Here is a 14,411-nt window from a genome sequence, read left to right on the forward strand (position 1 = left end):
GTGAATTTATTTTTTTGTATTAGAAACGTAATTAACCGTGCTATCTAAAAATCAGAAAAGAGACAAAAGTAACTCCAATCACAGTACCATAAACTAATCACTTATCAACTACGTGGCATAGTTCCTTCTTTGTAGAGGGTTTTCTTTTCAGTGGCATAGCCATAAATTAGTCATCAAGTGTCTTTTGACATTACTTCGGGATCTGAAGACAGGCTCTCAGGACTTGCCAGGCCCGCCCACTGTAAATGTACACTTTTATGGTCCTCAGCACAGACTGGCAGGTGCTCGCGTGCCATGATGTGTGTGAACGCATTCAACACAACAAACAGATGGCTCATAGCCGGCACTTAGTAATATATGATGAATGACGAATGAATCTCTCAACTCAGGTCTGGCCCAGAACCTACCAGGGGGTTATCAGTAATCAGTGAGGTGCAACAAAAAATGGGTCCTGTCCTCCCTTCCTTCCTTCCTTCCTTCCTTCCTTCCTTCTTCCCCCCTTCTTTTTTTTTTTTTTAATTTTTTTTTTTCAACGTTTATTTATTTTTGGGACAGAGAGAGACAGAGCATGAACGGGAGAGGGGCAGAGAGAGAGGGAGACACAGAATCGGAAACAGGCTCCAGGCTCCGAGCCATCAGCCCAGAGCCCGACGCGGGGCTCGAACTCACGGACCGCGAGATCGTGACCTGGCTGAAGTCGGACGCTTAACCGACTGCGCCACCCAAGCGCCCCTTCTTCCCCCCTTCTTTCCAGCTTTACTAAGGAATAGAAATATAATTCATGCCATGAAATCACTTTTTTTCCACATAGAAGCTCTTAGTTTATTAACCCTCATATGAAAAATCTGCACAATCACCACAGATAAAATCAATGCAGAATCTTTACTCCTTTTTTTTTTTTTTAATTTTTTAATGTGTATTTTTGAGAAAGAGCAAGCAAGTGAGCATGATCGGGGGAGGAGCAGAGAGAGAGATAGAAACCCAGAATCCGAAGCAGGCTCCAGGCTCCGAGCTGTCAGCACAGAGCCTGACATGGGGATCGAACCCATGAGCCGTGAACCAAGCGATCACGACCTGTGCGGAAGTTGGACGCTCAACCGACTGAGCCACCCAAGCGTCCCGTAATCTTTACTTCTTCTGTTGTCCAATCTCCAGCCCCCTGTTCACCAGCACCAGCATTAGCTTTTGCAGCGCCCCTGACTTTCTTCATTCCGTTCTTGCATTCTTTTCGCCGTTTTCTTGAGGTCTTTTTGTTCTCCAACAGGCCAGGTCTTGCAAGTCTATGTTTGGGTTCATGTATCTTTACATACCCTAAGGAATCATAAATCACGCCAAAGCCAGTTGTCTTGCCACTGATGAGGGACAGGAGCAGAAAAATGTTCACCTTTAGTCCAGAAGGGTGACCTCTATAGCCTGCACAGTTTTGATAAGCATCAGGTAAGAGCTGCTTGCTACATACTTAAAGGGTCTCATGACTGCCTGTGCATCTCATTGATAGTTCATACCGAGCTGAATGATAAGCACCAGAGAAATCTTACAAAAGTAGTTTTACGAGTAGACATTCAAAGAAGACATTTGTGACCTACTACTCCCTGCACGTCCCCTCCCCCTTCAGCACTAAGCATATAACCACCAGCTTCATACCGCAAGAGTGCAGATTTCTCTGCCCAAGGGTCCTGTCGCCATGCTGCTTAAATAAACTTACTAAGTTGCCCCGGAACACGTCTCAATAATTCTCTCTTGACTGCCTCTCTCAATGATCCTGCAACAACACTGCAAAAATTCGTTCTGAATCCAAATACAAAAATAACATCTGTTGTGGTCTTGTACATTTTGGCTAGTTTTTCTTGAATTTCTTAGGTACTGTTGCTTTCCAGGGTGTAGAACATCGATGACCATTTGTTTCCGTAAAGTAGTCAGTCAGTTATGAACTTTCCGGTCCGGATAGTTATTGTGTCGTTCACGGTGGTGGCTGAGCTCCAAGCAGCCAGGGGGGAGAAAGAGCAAAATCACCTTTTTTTTTTTTTAATGTTTATTTATTTTTGAGAGAGACAGAGACAGAGTGCAAATGGGGGAGGGACAGAGAGAGGGAGACACAGAATCCGAGGCAGGCTCCAGGCTCTGAGCTGTCAGCACAGAACCCCACACGGGGCTCGAACTCACGAACCATGAGAACATGACCTGAGCCAAAGTCGGACGCTCAACCAACTGAGCCACCCAGGCGCCCCGTGAAATCACCCTTTTAATGTGTACGGTCCAGTGGTTTTTAGCATATTCAGAGTCGTTCAACTATCACCTCTGTCCAATTCCAAAACATTTCATCACCCCTAAAAGAAACCTTGTACCCATTAGCTGTCACTCCCCATTTCCCATTTCCCCCAGCCCTCCTGGCAACCACGCATCTATTTTCTGTCTCTATGGATTTGAGATGAAATCGTACAATCCGTGGCCTTTTGTGGCCAGCTTCTCTTACTTAGCACCATGTTTTCAAGTTTCTTCCATGTGGTACTTCATTCCTTTCTGTGGCTGAATAATACTGCATTGTGTAGACGGACCACACGTTGTTTGCCATTTGATGGACATTTTTGAGTTTCCACTTTTTTTTTTTTAATTTTTTTTTTTCAACGTTTATTTATTTTTGGGACAGAGAGAGACAGAGCATGAACGGGGGAGGGGCAGAGAGAGAGGGAGACACAGAATTGGAAACAGGCTCCAGGCTCTGAGCCATCAGCCCAGAGCCCGACGCGGGGCTCGAACTCACGGACCGCGAGATCGTGACCTGGCTGAAGTCGGACGCTTAACCGACTGCGCCACCCAGGCGCCCCAAGTTTCCACTTTTTGACTATTGGGAATAATGCTGCTATGAATGTTCACACACACATTTGTGTATGGACATACGTTTTCAATTCTCTGGGGTATATACCTAGAACAGACAAAATAAATCCTTTCTGCTTGGAATCAGAAGCTTGTTGAGCGAGGGACTAGGAAACCAGGTTAGAAATTGAACAGTTGCATCCATCAGTTCTCAAAAGCTGGCAAGTTCTAAACAGAATAACAAAAGGCTGTTTCCACAGAAAGGCTAGCTCAGCTTTCTGCTGTCTGGGTATGAACACTCCCTTTCCCTTCTGGTCCCACGGAAGTCTGTTTTATAATTAGGGAAGAATAAAGGAGACTAAGGGATTTTCTCTCATCAGTATTATTTTTTTTTTTTTTCATTTTCAGTTTTAAAATGTCACTTTGTTGGGAACAATTTTCATTGAGCAATCAGAAGTGAAGATAAACATAACCACAATATCACCACTTAATCAGATCAGTCCTTGCGGGGGGGCGGGGGAGGGGGCTCCGTGTTAGGCTTCTGCCCATTTGATCTCAGACCCAGGCAGCCCTCTCCGCCCACCCCCGAATCACGAGGAACTACATCTCCCAGGCTCCCTTGCAGTCCGCTTCCTGGTAGGTTGGGCCAGTTGCAGACCCTGACAGAAGGTCGGAAGGTGGAGGAAGGAAGAGGCCACAGCATTTGTCTCCCTCCGCTTTGGGAAGCAACTCCGCTGTATCTTCGAGTGTCCAGCCCCTCGGAAGTTCCCGTTTCCGCTGGGTGGTCCTGGATCCTGGACTCTGGTAATTGCACACTTCCCTTCATCCCCTCCAGTCCTAACTGGAATAGCGGCTTTCTGCTGTTGCTAATCTGTGGCTCGTCTCACCATCCCTTGCTTGGCTCCTATCATCACCTGTTGTGACGATTTCAAAACATATCTACAAACCCTTTGGTCCCCCTCCCTTCAAAAGGTGCAGCCTAATTCCCCTCTCCTGGACCAGGAGGCAGAACTGGCTTTGTGACTCACCTCTGTCTAGGAGAATGTGGCAAATGTGACAATGTGTGACTTCTGATGCTAAGTCATAAAAGGTATTGTAGTTTCTATCTTGTTTTTTTGTTTGTTTGTTTTTTGAGAGAGAGAGAGAGTGCACACACGAGCTGGGGAGGGGGCAGAGGGGGAGATGGGCAGAGGGGCAGATGGAGAGAGAGAGACTCTTAGGCAGGCTCGGCGCTGAGCACAGAGCCTGACGCAGGGCTTGATCCCACAACCCTGGGATCATAACCTGAGCTGAAACCAAGAGCTCAAATGACTGAGCCACCCAGGCGCTCCCTACCTTGTTCTCTTGACTCACTTCCTCTGAGGAAGCCAGCTATCATGTCATAAGGACACTGGAGCTGCTCTGGGAAAGACCTACATGGGGAAAAACTAATGCCTCCCCCCAACAGCCATCAAGCACACCATCCTGGAAGTGGCAGCTCCGGCCCCAGTTAAGCCCTCGGATGAGAGCAGCCCTTGCCAATATTTTGACTACAACTCATGAGAGACCCTGCGTCAGAACTGCTCAGCCAAGCTGCTCTCAACTTCCGGATCTGCAGAAACTACAAAAGATAATGGTGATCGTTGTTCTAAGCCACTAAGTTTTGGGGTACCTTGTTGCACAGCAGTAGATAACTAATGCATATGTCTAACCAATTTCCAGCATTAAAACCTTTCCATTGGAGAGGCCCCTGGCTAGCCCCGTCGGTAGAGCATGCAACTCTTGATCTTGGGGTGTGAGTTCGACCCCCACATTTGGTGTAGAGAGTACTTAAAAATAAAATCTTACAAAAAAAGCAAAACTTTCTATTGGAAAGACCTAGAATGGATTCTGTTTTCTGACTGATACAAACTCCTGTCCTGAATTATAAACCAAATGTAAAATTAACATCTGTAAAAATGAAAAGTCTAGGGGCGCCTGGGTGGTTCAATCGGTTAAGTTTCCGACTTCAGCTCAGGTCACGATCTCGCGGTCCATGAGTTCGAGCCCCGCGTCGGGCTCTGGGCTGATGGCTCAGAACCTGGAGCCTGCTTCCGATTCTGTGTCTCCCTCTCTCTCTGCCCCTCCCCCGTTCGTGCTCTGTCTCTCTCTGTCTCAAAAATAAATAAACGTTAAAAAAAAAAAAAATTAAAGAAAAGAAAAGTCTAGAGGCGCCTGGCTGGCTCAGTCAGTAGAGCATGTGACTCTTGATCTTGGGGTTGTAAGTTGGAGCCCCACGTTGGGCATAGAGATAGATAGATAGATAGATAAATAGATGGGGGGGTGAGGGAGGGAAGGAGGGAGAGAGACGGGGAGGAAGAAAGAAAAGAAAGAGAAAGGAAGAAACAAAGAAAGAAAAAAAAGAAGAAAAAAAAAAGGAAATGTCTAAATGGGAGTCTGCTAATGAATTTGAAGGCCTGGTCACATGTGCTCGCTTCGGCAGCACATATACTGAAGGCCTGGTCACATGACCCTGGGCCCCTGTGGTAGGCCCTGCTTGCACACGGGGAACAATACCCGGAAGTAATTAATTAGAGACTAAAGGGGGTAATCCAAATAGAAAATGCTACAGGAAAACAGAAGAGGGGCATTCTTGATGGTAGAATCCAGGGGTGAGGAAGAACAATATTTAAAGATTTGGGAAATTAAGTGAAAAGAAAAGGATAGTCCAGATCATGAAAATGAAACTGAAGTATTAAAAAGAGAACATTTTAATTTTTTTAATGTTTATTTATTTCTGACAGGGGTGGGGGCAGAGAGGGAGGGAGACACAGAATCTGAAGCAGGTTCCAGGCTCTGAGCTGTCAGCACAGAGCCCGACACGGGGCTTGAACTCACGAGCTGTGAGATAATGACCTGAGCCGAAGTCGGATGCTCAACCGACTGAGCCACCCAGGTGTCCCAAAAGAGAACATTTTTAATATCAACTTTATTAGATGACTATATTTCTACAGTGTGAGGGAGTACTACTGACTTCCTGGTCCCAAACTAAACATCAATGTATTTGTTTGTTTTTCTGTTTTTTTGTTTGTTTGTTTGTTTATGTGTGCTCAACATCCATTCTCCCCTCTGTAAGAGTACCTCACTTGTCCACTGGGGATTCCTTTCCCTCCTATCTTATCCAGCACCACTCAGGTAGACTATCCCTACCCTCTGGCTCTAAGCTTGACTAATCAGCATAAGTACAGGGATTGGTCCAGGGAGAGGTATGTGTGTCCCAAGCTGAGCCAATGATATGCAATGAAAATGCATTGAATTTTCTGAAGCTATTGGTAAGATTTAACCCTAGAGGTCCTGGAGACCACCTTTGCCACCATGTGTGGATAGTCTGCATGAAAGTGACATCAACATCATGCAAATCCCAAGCTGAGGAGCAGAGAATAGATATCAGATGCTATTGCCATCAGAAAGCCCCTGGATCCAGCTATGCCTGAAGTTCACATCCTGCACTTCTTATTTACATAACTTTTTCACTTTGAAACTTTAAGCCACTTTGAAACGTGAAAAAGTTGTCAAACTCTGGAAATCCAAAATAAAAGGCGTTAGAACTGCAGAGATTTTCCCAGTGTGTATTTGGAGATGCTCATGATAAGCAAGCTCGATGCTATAAATGCTTTAAAATAATTTAGGTCAATTAATTAGCACCATGGTTTAGATTTTGACAGTGCCTAAGGAAAGACTGTGTTTTCAAAGACCAGCTTGTGGGCTAGAAATATTTTTTTTTTATTTTAGTTTTTATTTTTAAGTAATCTCTACACCCAACATGGTGGGGCTCCAACTTACAACCCCAAGATCAAGACTCACGTGCTCTACAGACTGAGCCAGCCAGGCGCTCCTAGAAATGTAATTCTTAGCCCTGTCGCTCATTAAGAGGTACATACTCAGCTCCTTTCTGGGAGTGTCTTTGCTTCCTCACCGGTAACATAGAGTAACATCTACTCAGGAAGGCTGTTTGCCGTCTGCTTTGCAGACAAAGTGAGCTGCTCTTTTTCTGGGTTTCCATAACATTCTCAAGTGGTTCTATCATCGTCCTTATCTGGTGTTATTTTTTATTATTCGAGTATAGTTTATATGCCACACAACTTACCCATTTAAAGTATACAGTTCAATGGTTTTAGTTATACTCACAGAGCTGTGCAACCATTATCATGATTAATTTTTAATTCTTTTTTCTAATGTGTATTTATTTATTTTGAGAGAGAGAGAGCTCGAGTGTGCACAGCGGGGGAGGGGCATAGAGAAGGAGACAGAATCCCAAGCAGGCAGTGCTGGCACCACAGGGTCTGCCACAGGGCTTGATCTCATGACCGCAAGATCATGACCCGAGCCGAAATCGACAATCAGACGCTTCACGGACTGAGCCACCCAGGCGCCCCCGTTATTTTTCTAATTCTTAAAGATTAAGAGTTCGTGCAGCTGAAAAGCATAAAGGTAGCAAAAAATCAGGCACAGTGTGGTCCAGTTGCTCAGGTTACATCACCAGGATGCGGTTTGGTCTCCTGTGTCTGAGCCCTGCTTTCCTTCTATCACCTTCTTGCTCAGGCAGGCTGTCCCCAAACCACCGCGAGATGGCCACCAGCAGCCTCAGGCTTCCAGCCGAGTTTTGCATCAACCACATGGGAAGAACAATGAACCAAATGAAAAATTACCTTTTCTAAGAGGTCCAGGAGGAACACCTGGGTGGCTCAGTCGGTTAAGCGTCCGACTTCGGCTCAGGTCATGATCTCGCGGTTCGTGGGTTCGAGCCCCACGTCGGGCTCTGGGCTGATGGCTCAGAGCCTGGAGCCTGTTTCCGATTCTGTGTCTCCCTCTCTCTCTGCCCCTTCCCCGTTCATGCTCTGTCTCTCTCTGTCCCAAAAATAAATAAACGTTGAAAAAAAAAAATTAAAAAAAAAAAAGATTCCTACAAAGTGATCTGGGCTTTCAGAGGAATGTACTGTTTTTACCCCAGGCACAACAAGAAGGCAGAAATACATCCGAAGTTTCTCAGTTAATGAATGGATAAGCAAAAGGTGGTCTATCCACACAATGGAATATGATTCAGCCATGAAAAGGAATAATGCAGTGACCCACACTATAAAGCAGATGAACTTGAAGACATTATGCTCAGCGAAAGAAGCCGGTCACAAAAGACCAGGTATTATATGATTCCAGTTACATGAAATATTCACAATAGGTAAATCCATAGAGACAGAGAGTGGATTAGTGGTTACCTCGGGCTGTGACGCGGAGTAGGGAGGAAATGGGGAGTCACTGCTAATATGGTTTCTGTTTAAAACAATGAAAATGTTCTGGAATGAGATGGGGTGATGGTTGCATGTAAATACACTGAAGATCACTGAATTGTACCTTTAAATGTGTGGATTTGAAGACATGTGAACTATATTTCAATAAAGTTGTTTAAAACAAACAGGGGTGCCTGGGTGGCTCCGTTGGTTAAGGGTCCCACCTGATTTCGGCTCAGGTCATGATCTCACAGTTTGCGGGATCGAGCCCCACACCAGGCTCCTTGCTGACATCTCAGAGCCTGCTTGGGATTCTTTCTCTCCCTCTCTCTTTGCCCTTGCCCGGTTCGTGCTCTCTCTCTCTCTCTCTCTCTCTCTCTCTCTCACGTACACTCTCTGTCTCTCTCAAAATAAATAAATAAACTTAAAAAAAAATAAACAAGCACACACAGGGAAGTTTTCAGTCCACCAGGGTATGGTCCAGAAACAGCTGGGCTGGCACAGCTGGGTGAGATGGCAAAAAAGGCAGCCGGAAGCTGTGACTTCAGGATAGGATCATGTTCCAAAGCTAGTTTTCCCCTAGCCCGATTTCCACCATGAATATCAAACAACTCTCAAGGCTTTGAGAGAGAGGAGAGCAGTGCCTGACATCCAGGAGCTGGCCTGGCCCTGTCAGCTGGCCTCCGTGTTCTCCCGTTGAAATAACAATTTCACAGAACATCAACATCAGACAAGGCCACCTCGGGACCACCATAAAACAAGACAGAACACGAACATGGTCCAGGCCACGAAATACCAAACATCTCCCCTTCTTGGCTAATAGCAGTAACGGCTGCTGCTTTACCAATTACAGCCTCAGCCTGGCTCTACTGTCCTCTGGATAAGATTTGAGAGCCCAGGGCACCTGCGTAGCTCAGTGGGTCGAGTGTCCGACTCTTGGTTTGGGCTCAGGTCGTGATCCCAGGGTCGTGGAGTCGAACTGATTCTCTCCGTCTGCCCCTCTCACCCGCTTGTGTGCTCTCTCTCATACATACATACATACATACATACATAAGATTTAAGAGCCCCAGTCCTAGAATTATCCCTGCTTCCTGACAGCACCGCTCCAGGGCAAAACTCCTAGATCCTTAACTCTCCCCAGAATCACCCAACCAAAGCCCGAGTCCTATAATCAGTTCTTTCTAACACCCTGAGTTCTCTTACTGAGACACCCCCGCAGTTGCACAGGGCATCAGGTCTCCCGCGCTGTAATGAGTAATAAATCCAATTGTCTCAACTTCTAGTGTGTTCCTGGTGGTCTTTGGCAGGACATCGACGGCTTCCAAACATCTTTTTATGTGTGTATTTGATACCAAAGACAGCTCAAAGGGACTACAGAGGTCAATCACACGCGCTCTGGCTGTGGACAGACCAGGCTTGAATCTCAGCTCAGCCACTTACTGTGTGACCCTGTGGCCGGTTCATTCACCTCTCTGAGCTTCAGTTTCCTAAGCTACAAAATCATGTCATGCTTCTGCTCCAAAACCCGACAGTGGCTCCCAACATCATTCAGAATTGAGTCCATACAGCGTATCCTTCCCTGCCCCCGCCCCTCCGCTCTGGTCTCTATCGAGGCATTTCCCCTCGCAGAGCCAGTCAAGCCCACCGACCCGCTTGCCGGCCCTCTATCTCCCCTGCACCAGGCACACTTCTGATTCAGAGGCTCCGCGCTTCCTGTCACCTCCTGAAGGAAAAGAGCAACCCCCTCAATCCATCATCCTCTAAGCCAGTGGTTCTGAACTCAGGTGAGCCGCAGAATCCCCAGGGACATTGGTAACATTACAAAGGCTCAGCCTGTTCTGTTTCATCACTGATGGAGGGAATGTAAAACGGCACAACCATTTGGGAAAAGGTGATGCGTTGGATTTTTTTTTAAGTTTATTTATTTTTGAGACAGAAACAGAGCGTGAGCAGGGGAGGGGCAGAGAGAGAGGGGGACAGAATCTGAAGCAGGCTCCAGGCTCTGAACTGTCAGCACAGAGCCCAACACGGGGCTCGAACCCACGAACTGCAAGATCGTGGCCTGAGCCGGAGTCGGACGCTTCACCGACTGAGCCCCCCAGGCGCCCCAAGCACGTTTCTTGAGAGGTTAAACGTATGCTTATCCTGCAGCCCAGACGGCGCACTTCTAGGTGTTTACCCAAAAGGAACCCACACGTCCAGAAAGACTTACACATGAACAGTCACAGTGTTGGAACGAGGCAAAAACCGGAAATGACCGAAACGCCCAACAACAGGCGAATGGATGAGCAAATGTGGTGTTGGCCATACAGTGGAATACCGGTCAGCAATAAAAAGAATGATGGGGCACCTGGGTGGTTCAGTCGGTTGAGCGTCCAACTTCAGCTCAGGTCATGATCTCACACTCCGTGAGTTCAAGCCCCGCATCAGGCTCTGTGCTGACAGCTCAGAGCCTAGAGCCCGCTTCAGATTCTGTGTCTCCCCCTCTCTCTCTGCCCCTCCCCTGCTCGTGCTCTGTCTCTCTCTGACTCAAAAACAAATAAAAACATTAAATAATTAAAAAAAAAAAAGAATGAGCTATTTAGACACACCACAGTTTGAATGAATCTTCAAACCATTATGCTAAGGAAAGAAGCTGGACCCGAAAAAAGTGCATTCAGCTCCCTGCTGTGATGGGTGATTCTGAGTAACAGATACGGACATTCTGTGTTCACTCCTATTGTGCATAAACCTAGACGTGGAATTGCTGGGTCACAGGGCAGATGTACGTTCACATTTAGCAGACACGGACTCTTTGTCAGAGGGATTTCGCCAAACACTCCTGACAGCGTTGTCTGAGGGTTTTGACCTTGCCAAGCCTAAAAACTGGAAAAGGACTAGTGTCCTCGAAATGTGGGGAATAAAGAAGGGCTAGACACCCCTGCCCCAGCCCCCAAAGAACAATGCAACTCACTCACTTCTCACACAGTTGAAAAAAAAAAAAACCCACAAATTGTGTCCATCTGCACAGCAACGTTGTTTAAAAGAGCACAGTCTGGGGGAGGCGGGGCTCAGTCTGTCAAGCATCCCACTCCTGCTTGCGGTTCAGGTCGTGATCCCAGAATCATGGGACGGAACCACATGTCTTAAGATTCTCTCCCTCTCCCTCTGCCTCTCTCCCCTGCTCGTGTGCTCGCTCGCTCTCTCTCTCTCTCTCAAATAATAAATAAGTAAATAAATAAATAAATAAAATAGCACAAACCATAAAATCCTGCCAGTGTCTATCAAGGGAGAAATGATCAGGTAAATTACAGTATATCCATAAACCAAAAAGCTATACCATCACTTAAAAAAATGAAGAAGGGGCGCCTGGGTGGCTCAGCCGGTTAAGCATCCGACTTCGGCTCAGGTCATGATCTCGCGGTTTGCGAGTTCAAGCCCCGCGTCAGGCCCTGTGCTGACGGCTCAGAGCCTGGAGCCTGCTTCGGATTCTGTGTCTTCCTTTCTCTCTCTCTGCCCCTCCCCTGCTCATGCTCTGTCTCTCTCTCTGTCTCTGTCTCTCTCTCTCTCTCAAAAATAAATAAACTTTTTTTTAATGTAAAGAATGAAGGAGGTATTATCTACTAAAAAAAGACTGAGGAATGGCTAAAATCGAGGTGTTGGCGAGGACGTGGAGAAAAAGGAGCCCTTGTGCACTGTTGGTGGGAATGCAAACGGGTGCAGCCACTGTGGAAAACCGTATGGAGGTGCCTCCAAAAGTTAAAAATAGAGCTTCCTTACGATCCAGCAATTACATTCCTGAGTATTTATGCAGAGAATACAAGAACACTAATTCAAAAAGATATCTGCCTCCCTATGTTTATTGCAGCATTATTTGCAATAGCCAAGAGGAGAAAGCAACCCAAGTGTCCATCCACAGATGACTGGATAAAGAAATGTGCTATATATATACAATGGAACATTACTCGGCCGTTAAAAAGAATGAAATCTTGTCATTTGCAACAACATGGAGGGATCTACAGGTGTCATGCTAAGTGAAATAAATCAGTCAAAGGAAAACAAATCCCGTGGGTGCCTGGGTGGCTCAGTCAGTTAAGTGTCTGACTCTTGATTTCAGCTCAGGTCATGATTTCACAGTTTGTGAGTTTGAGCCCCACATTGGGGCACTGTCAGCATGGAGCCTGCTTGAGATTCACCCTCTCTCTCTGCCCCTCCCCTCCTCTCTCTCTCTCTCTCTCTCTCAAAATAAATAAAGACAAATCCTATATAGTTTGATTCACCTATGGAATTTAAATAACAAAACAAATGAACAAAGGAGAAAAAAGACAAACCAAAAAAACAGACTCTCAACTATAGAGAACAAACTGATGGTTACCAGAGGGGAGGAGTTGGGGGATGGATGGACTAGGGATTAGGGAACATAGGGATTAGGGAATGCACTTGTATGATGAGCACTGAGTAATGTATACAAATGCTGAATCACTATATTGTACACCTGAAACTAACATAACTGTATGTTAACTATACTGGAATTAAAATTAAAACAAAATAAAAATATTAGAACTTATGCTACTAAAATGTGTATGTTAGGAGTTAAAACCTATTAGGATTCAGGAGAATTAAAGTATGCAAACTTATCTGTAAAAAAAAAAAAAAAGAATAAAGTAGGTCTACATATGCTGAGCTGGAAAAATAATTATAGGGTATTACGATGTGAAAAAACAAATTGCATACTAATATGTATGTCATGCTTCCATTTTATTTTTTTAAAGTTTATTTACTTTGAGAGAGACAGAGCGCATGCACAAGCTGGGGAGGGGCAGAGAGAGAGAGAGGGAGAGAGAGAATCCCAAGCAGGGTTCTCACTGTCAGCACAGAGCCTGACACAGGGCTTGAACTCATGACCAGTGAGATCATGACCTGAGCCGAAATTAAGAGTCAGACACTTAACCGACTGAGCCACTCAGGTGACCCGTCATGCTTCCATTTTAAAAGTAAATGCGTGTTGGGAAGTAAAACTAATAAATGTGTGTTTAGAAAAATAGAATGTGCATATTCTCAGGGGAAAAAAATCAGGAAGAACGTCGAGCAAAGTGTCAACCATAGTTACCTGGGAGTAGAATGGAACTGGGGGGAACTCTACTAAATACATAATTTTGTCAGTGGGGGAACTCTGGGTTGGGCCAACCCAGACCTGTTCGTCCCACCTGGGACACTTGCTTCCCAGCATGAACGGCATCAGCCACTGCTCACACTGCGCCCGTGGTTGCAAAGCCACAGTCCCCTTATCTCCCAACACTTCTGATGGCCTCAGTTGCCCACACAGGCAAAGGCTGCAGTCGCCTCAGCACCCGGACCCACCTGACTATAGGGAGTCCACCTGGAAATGGGGAGAGGTTAACGCCCCATGGGAAAAACTCAAGAGAGACCCACAGGAGTGGGCAGATAAATTGCTCCCCTTCCCCCCAACCCCACTCACCCAGTACCACACTCTGTGTGATGGACGGAATCTGAGATTCGGTGGGTGCCCACAGCCTCTCCCCGGGGACATTCCAGAAAACTGAGCAAGCAATGGAGTGTTCTTGCAAAGCTGGGCCAACCTTGGTAATATTCTACTTTGAATCTGCTCTCCTTCCTTTTCTGCCTTTCTTCTCTTCCCTCACTCTTGAATTCCTGGTACTGTACCCTCCAATAAAGCATTAGCTCATAAAATTTGTCTCAAGCCCCATTTCTAAGGAACCCGTACAAGGACAAGTGGGTGTTTTTCTACTTTGCTAATATTTTTTTCATTAAACATGGTCTTTAATTAAGAGCCCAAGCATTGGTGTGCATGAGACTCTTAAAACAGAGAAGCACTACCAGGCCAATGCAACATGAGGGAAAATCTAACATTTCCAGGTAACCTCCTTTGAGGTGGAAACAGGCATTGACATTCAGAGAACGTGTGCTCAACGCACGTTAAAGAATCTGGTTGCTAGGGTTTGATCATCCTGTTTTCTGAGATGGGTTTGGGGAGCCTGAGTGGAATCTCCTATACAATGCCCTTGAAGGGAGGTCGCCTATCAAGCAGAATCCACGCAGAACAGACCACGAGTTTCATGTGACATTGCTAGTGTTTAGATGCAATGGTGACATCAGAATTGTCCATGATCCTCTTAAGTCTGTCAAAGAAGGAGGAGGAGGAGGAGAAGAGGGACGGCTGAGAAGCCGGAACAGCAACCACGGGAAGTCAGGAGGGTGGTGTGGGTGGAAGAGGGGGTGCGAGTCTATTTCGGGTTGTCAGCCCTTTGGGATGGAGCTCAAGGCACAGGGCGAAGGCAGCGTTGTGTGGGAGATCACTCAGACTCCTGAAACATAGGAATGCTCAGAAAATAG

General features: G+C 46.1%; 1 long non-coding RNA gene across 4 annotated transcripts; it reads left to right on the forward strand.

Annotated features, from left to right (window-relative positions):
- Nucleotides 1–2,871: 2,871 nt before the first annotated feature.
- On the forward strand, nucleotides 2,872–7,590 carry LOC123587735. Of its 4 annotated transcripts, none has more exons than XR_006707491.1 (4): nucleotides 2,872–3,618; nucleotides 3,787–3,904; nucleotides 6,579–6,705; nucleotides 7,379–7,590. It is a non-coding gene; the product is annotated as an uncharacterized LOC123587735 (long non-coding RNA). The 4 variants fall into 4 exon arrangements; XR_006707488.1 differs by having other exon boundaries at nucleotides 3,020–3,618; nucleotides 7,375–7,590; XR_006707489.1 differs by lacking the exon at nucleotides 6,579–6,705 and having other exon boundaries at nucleotides 3,159–3,618; nucleotides 7,375–7,590.
- Nucleotides 7,591–14,411: the final 6,821 nt, after the last annotated feature.

This window comes from Leopardus geoffroyi, chromosome D3 (genome assembly GCF_018350155.1).
Source record: "Leopardus geoffroyi isolate Oge1 chromosome D3, O.geoffroyi_Oge1_pat1.0, whole genome shotgun sequence".
NCBI classification, from domain to species: domain Eukaryota; kingdom Metazoa; phylum Chordata; class Mammalia; order Carnivora; family Felidae; genus Leopardus; species Leopardus geoffroyi.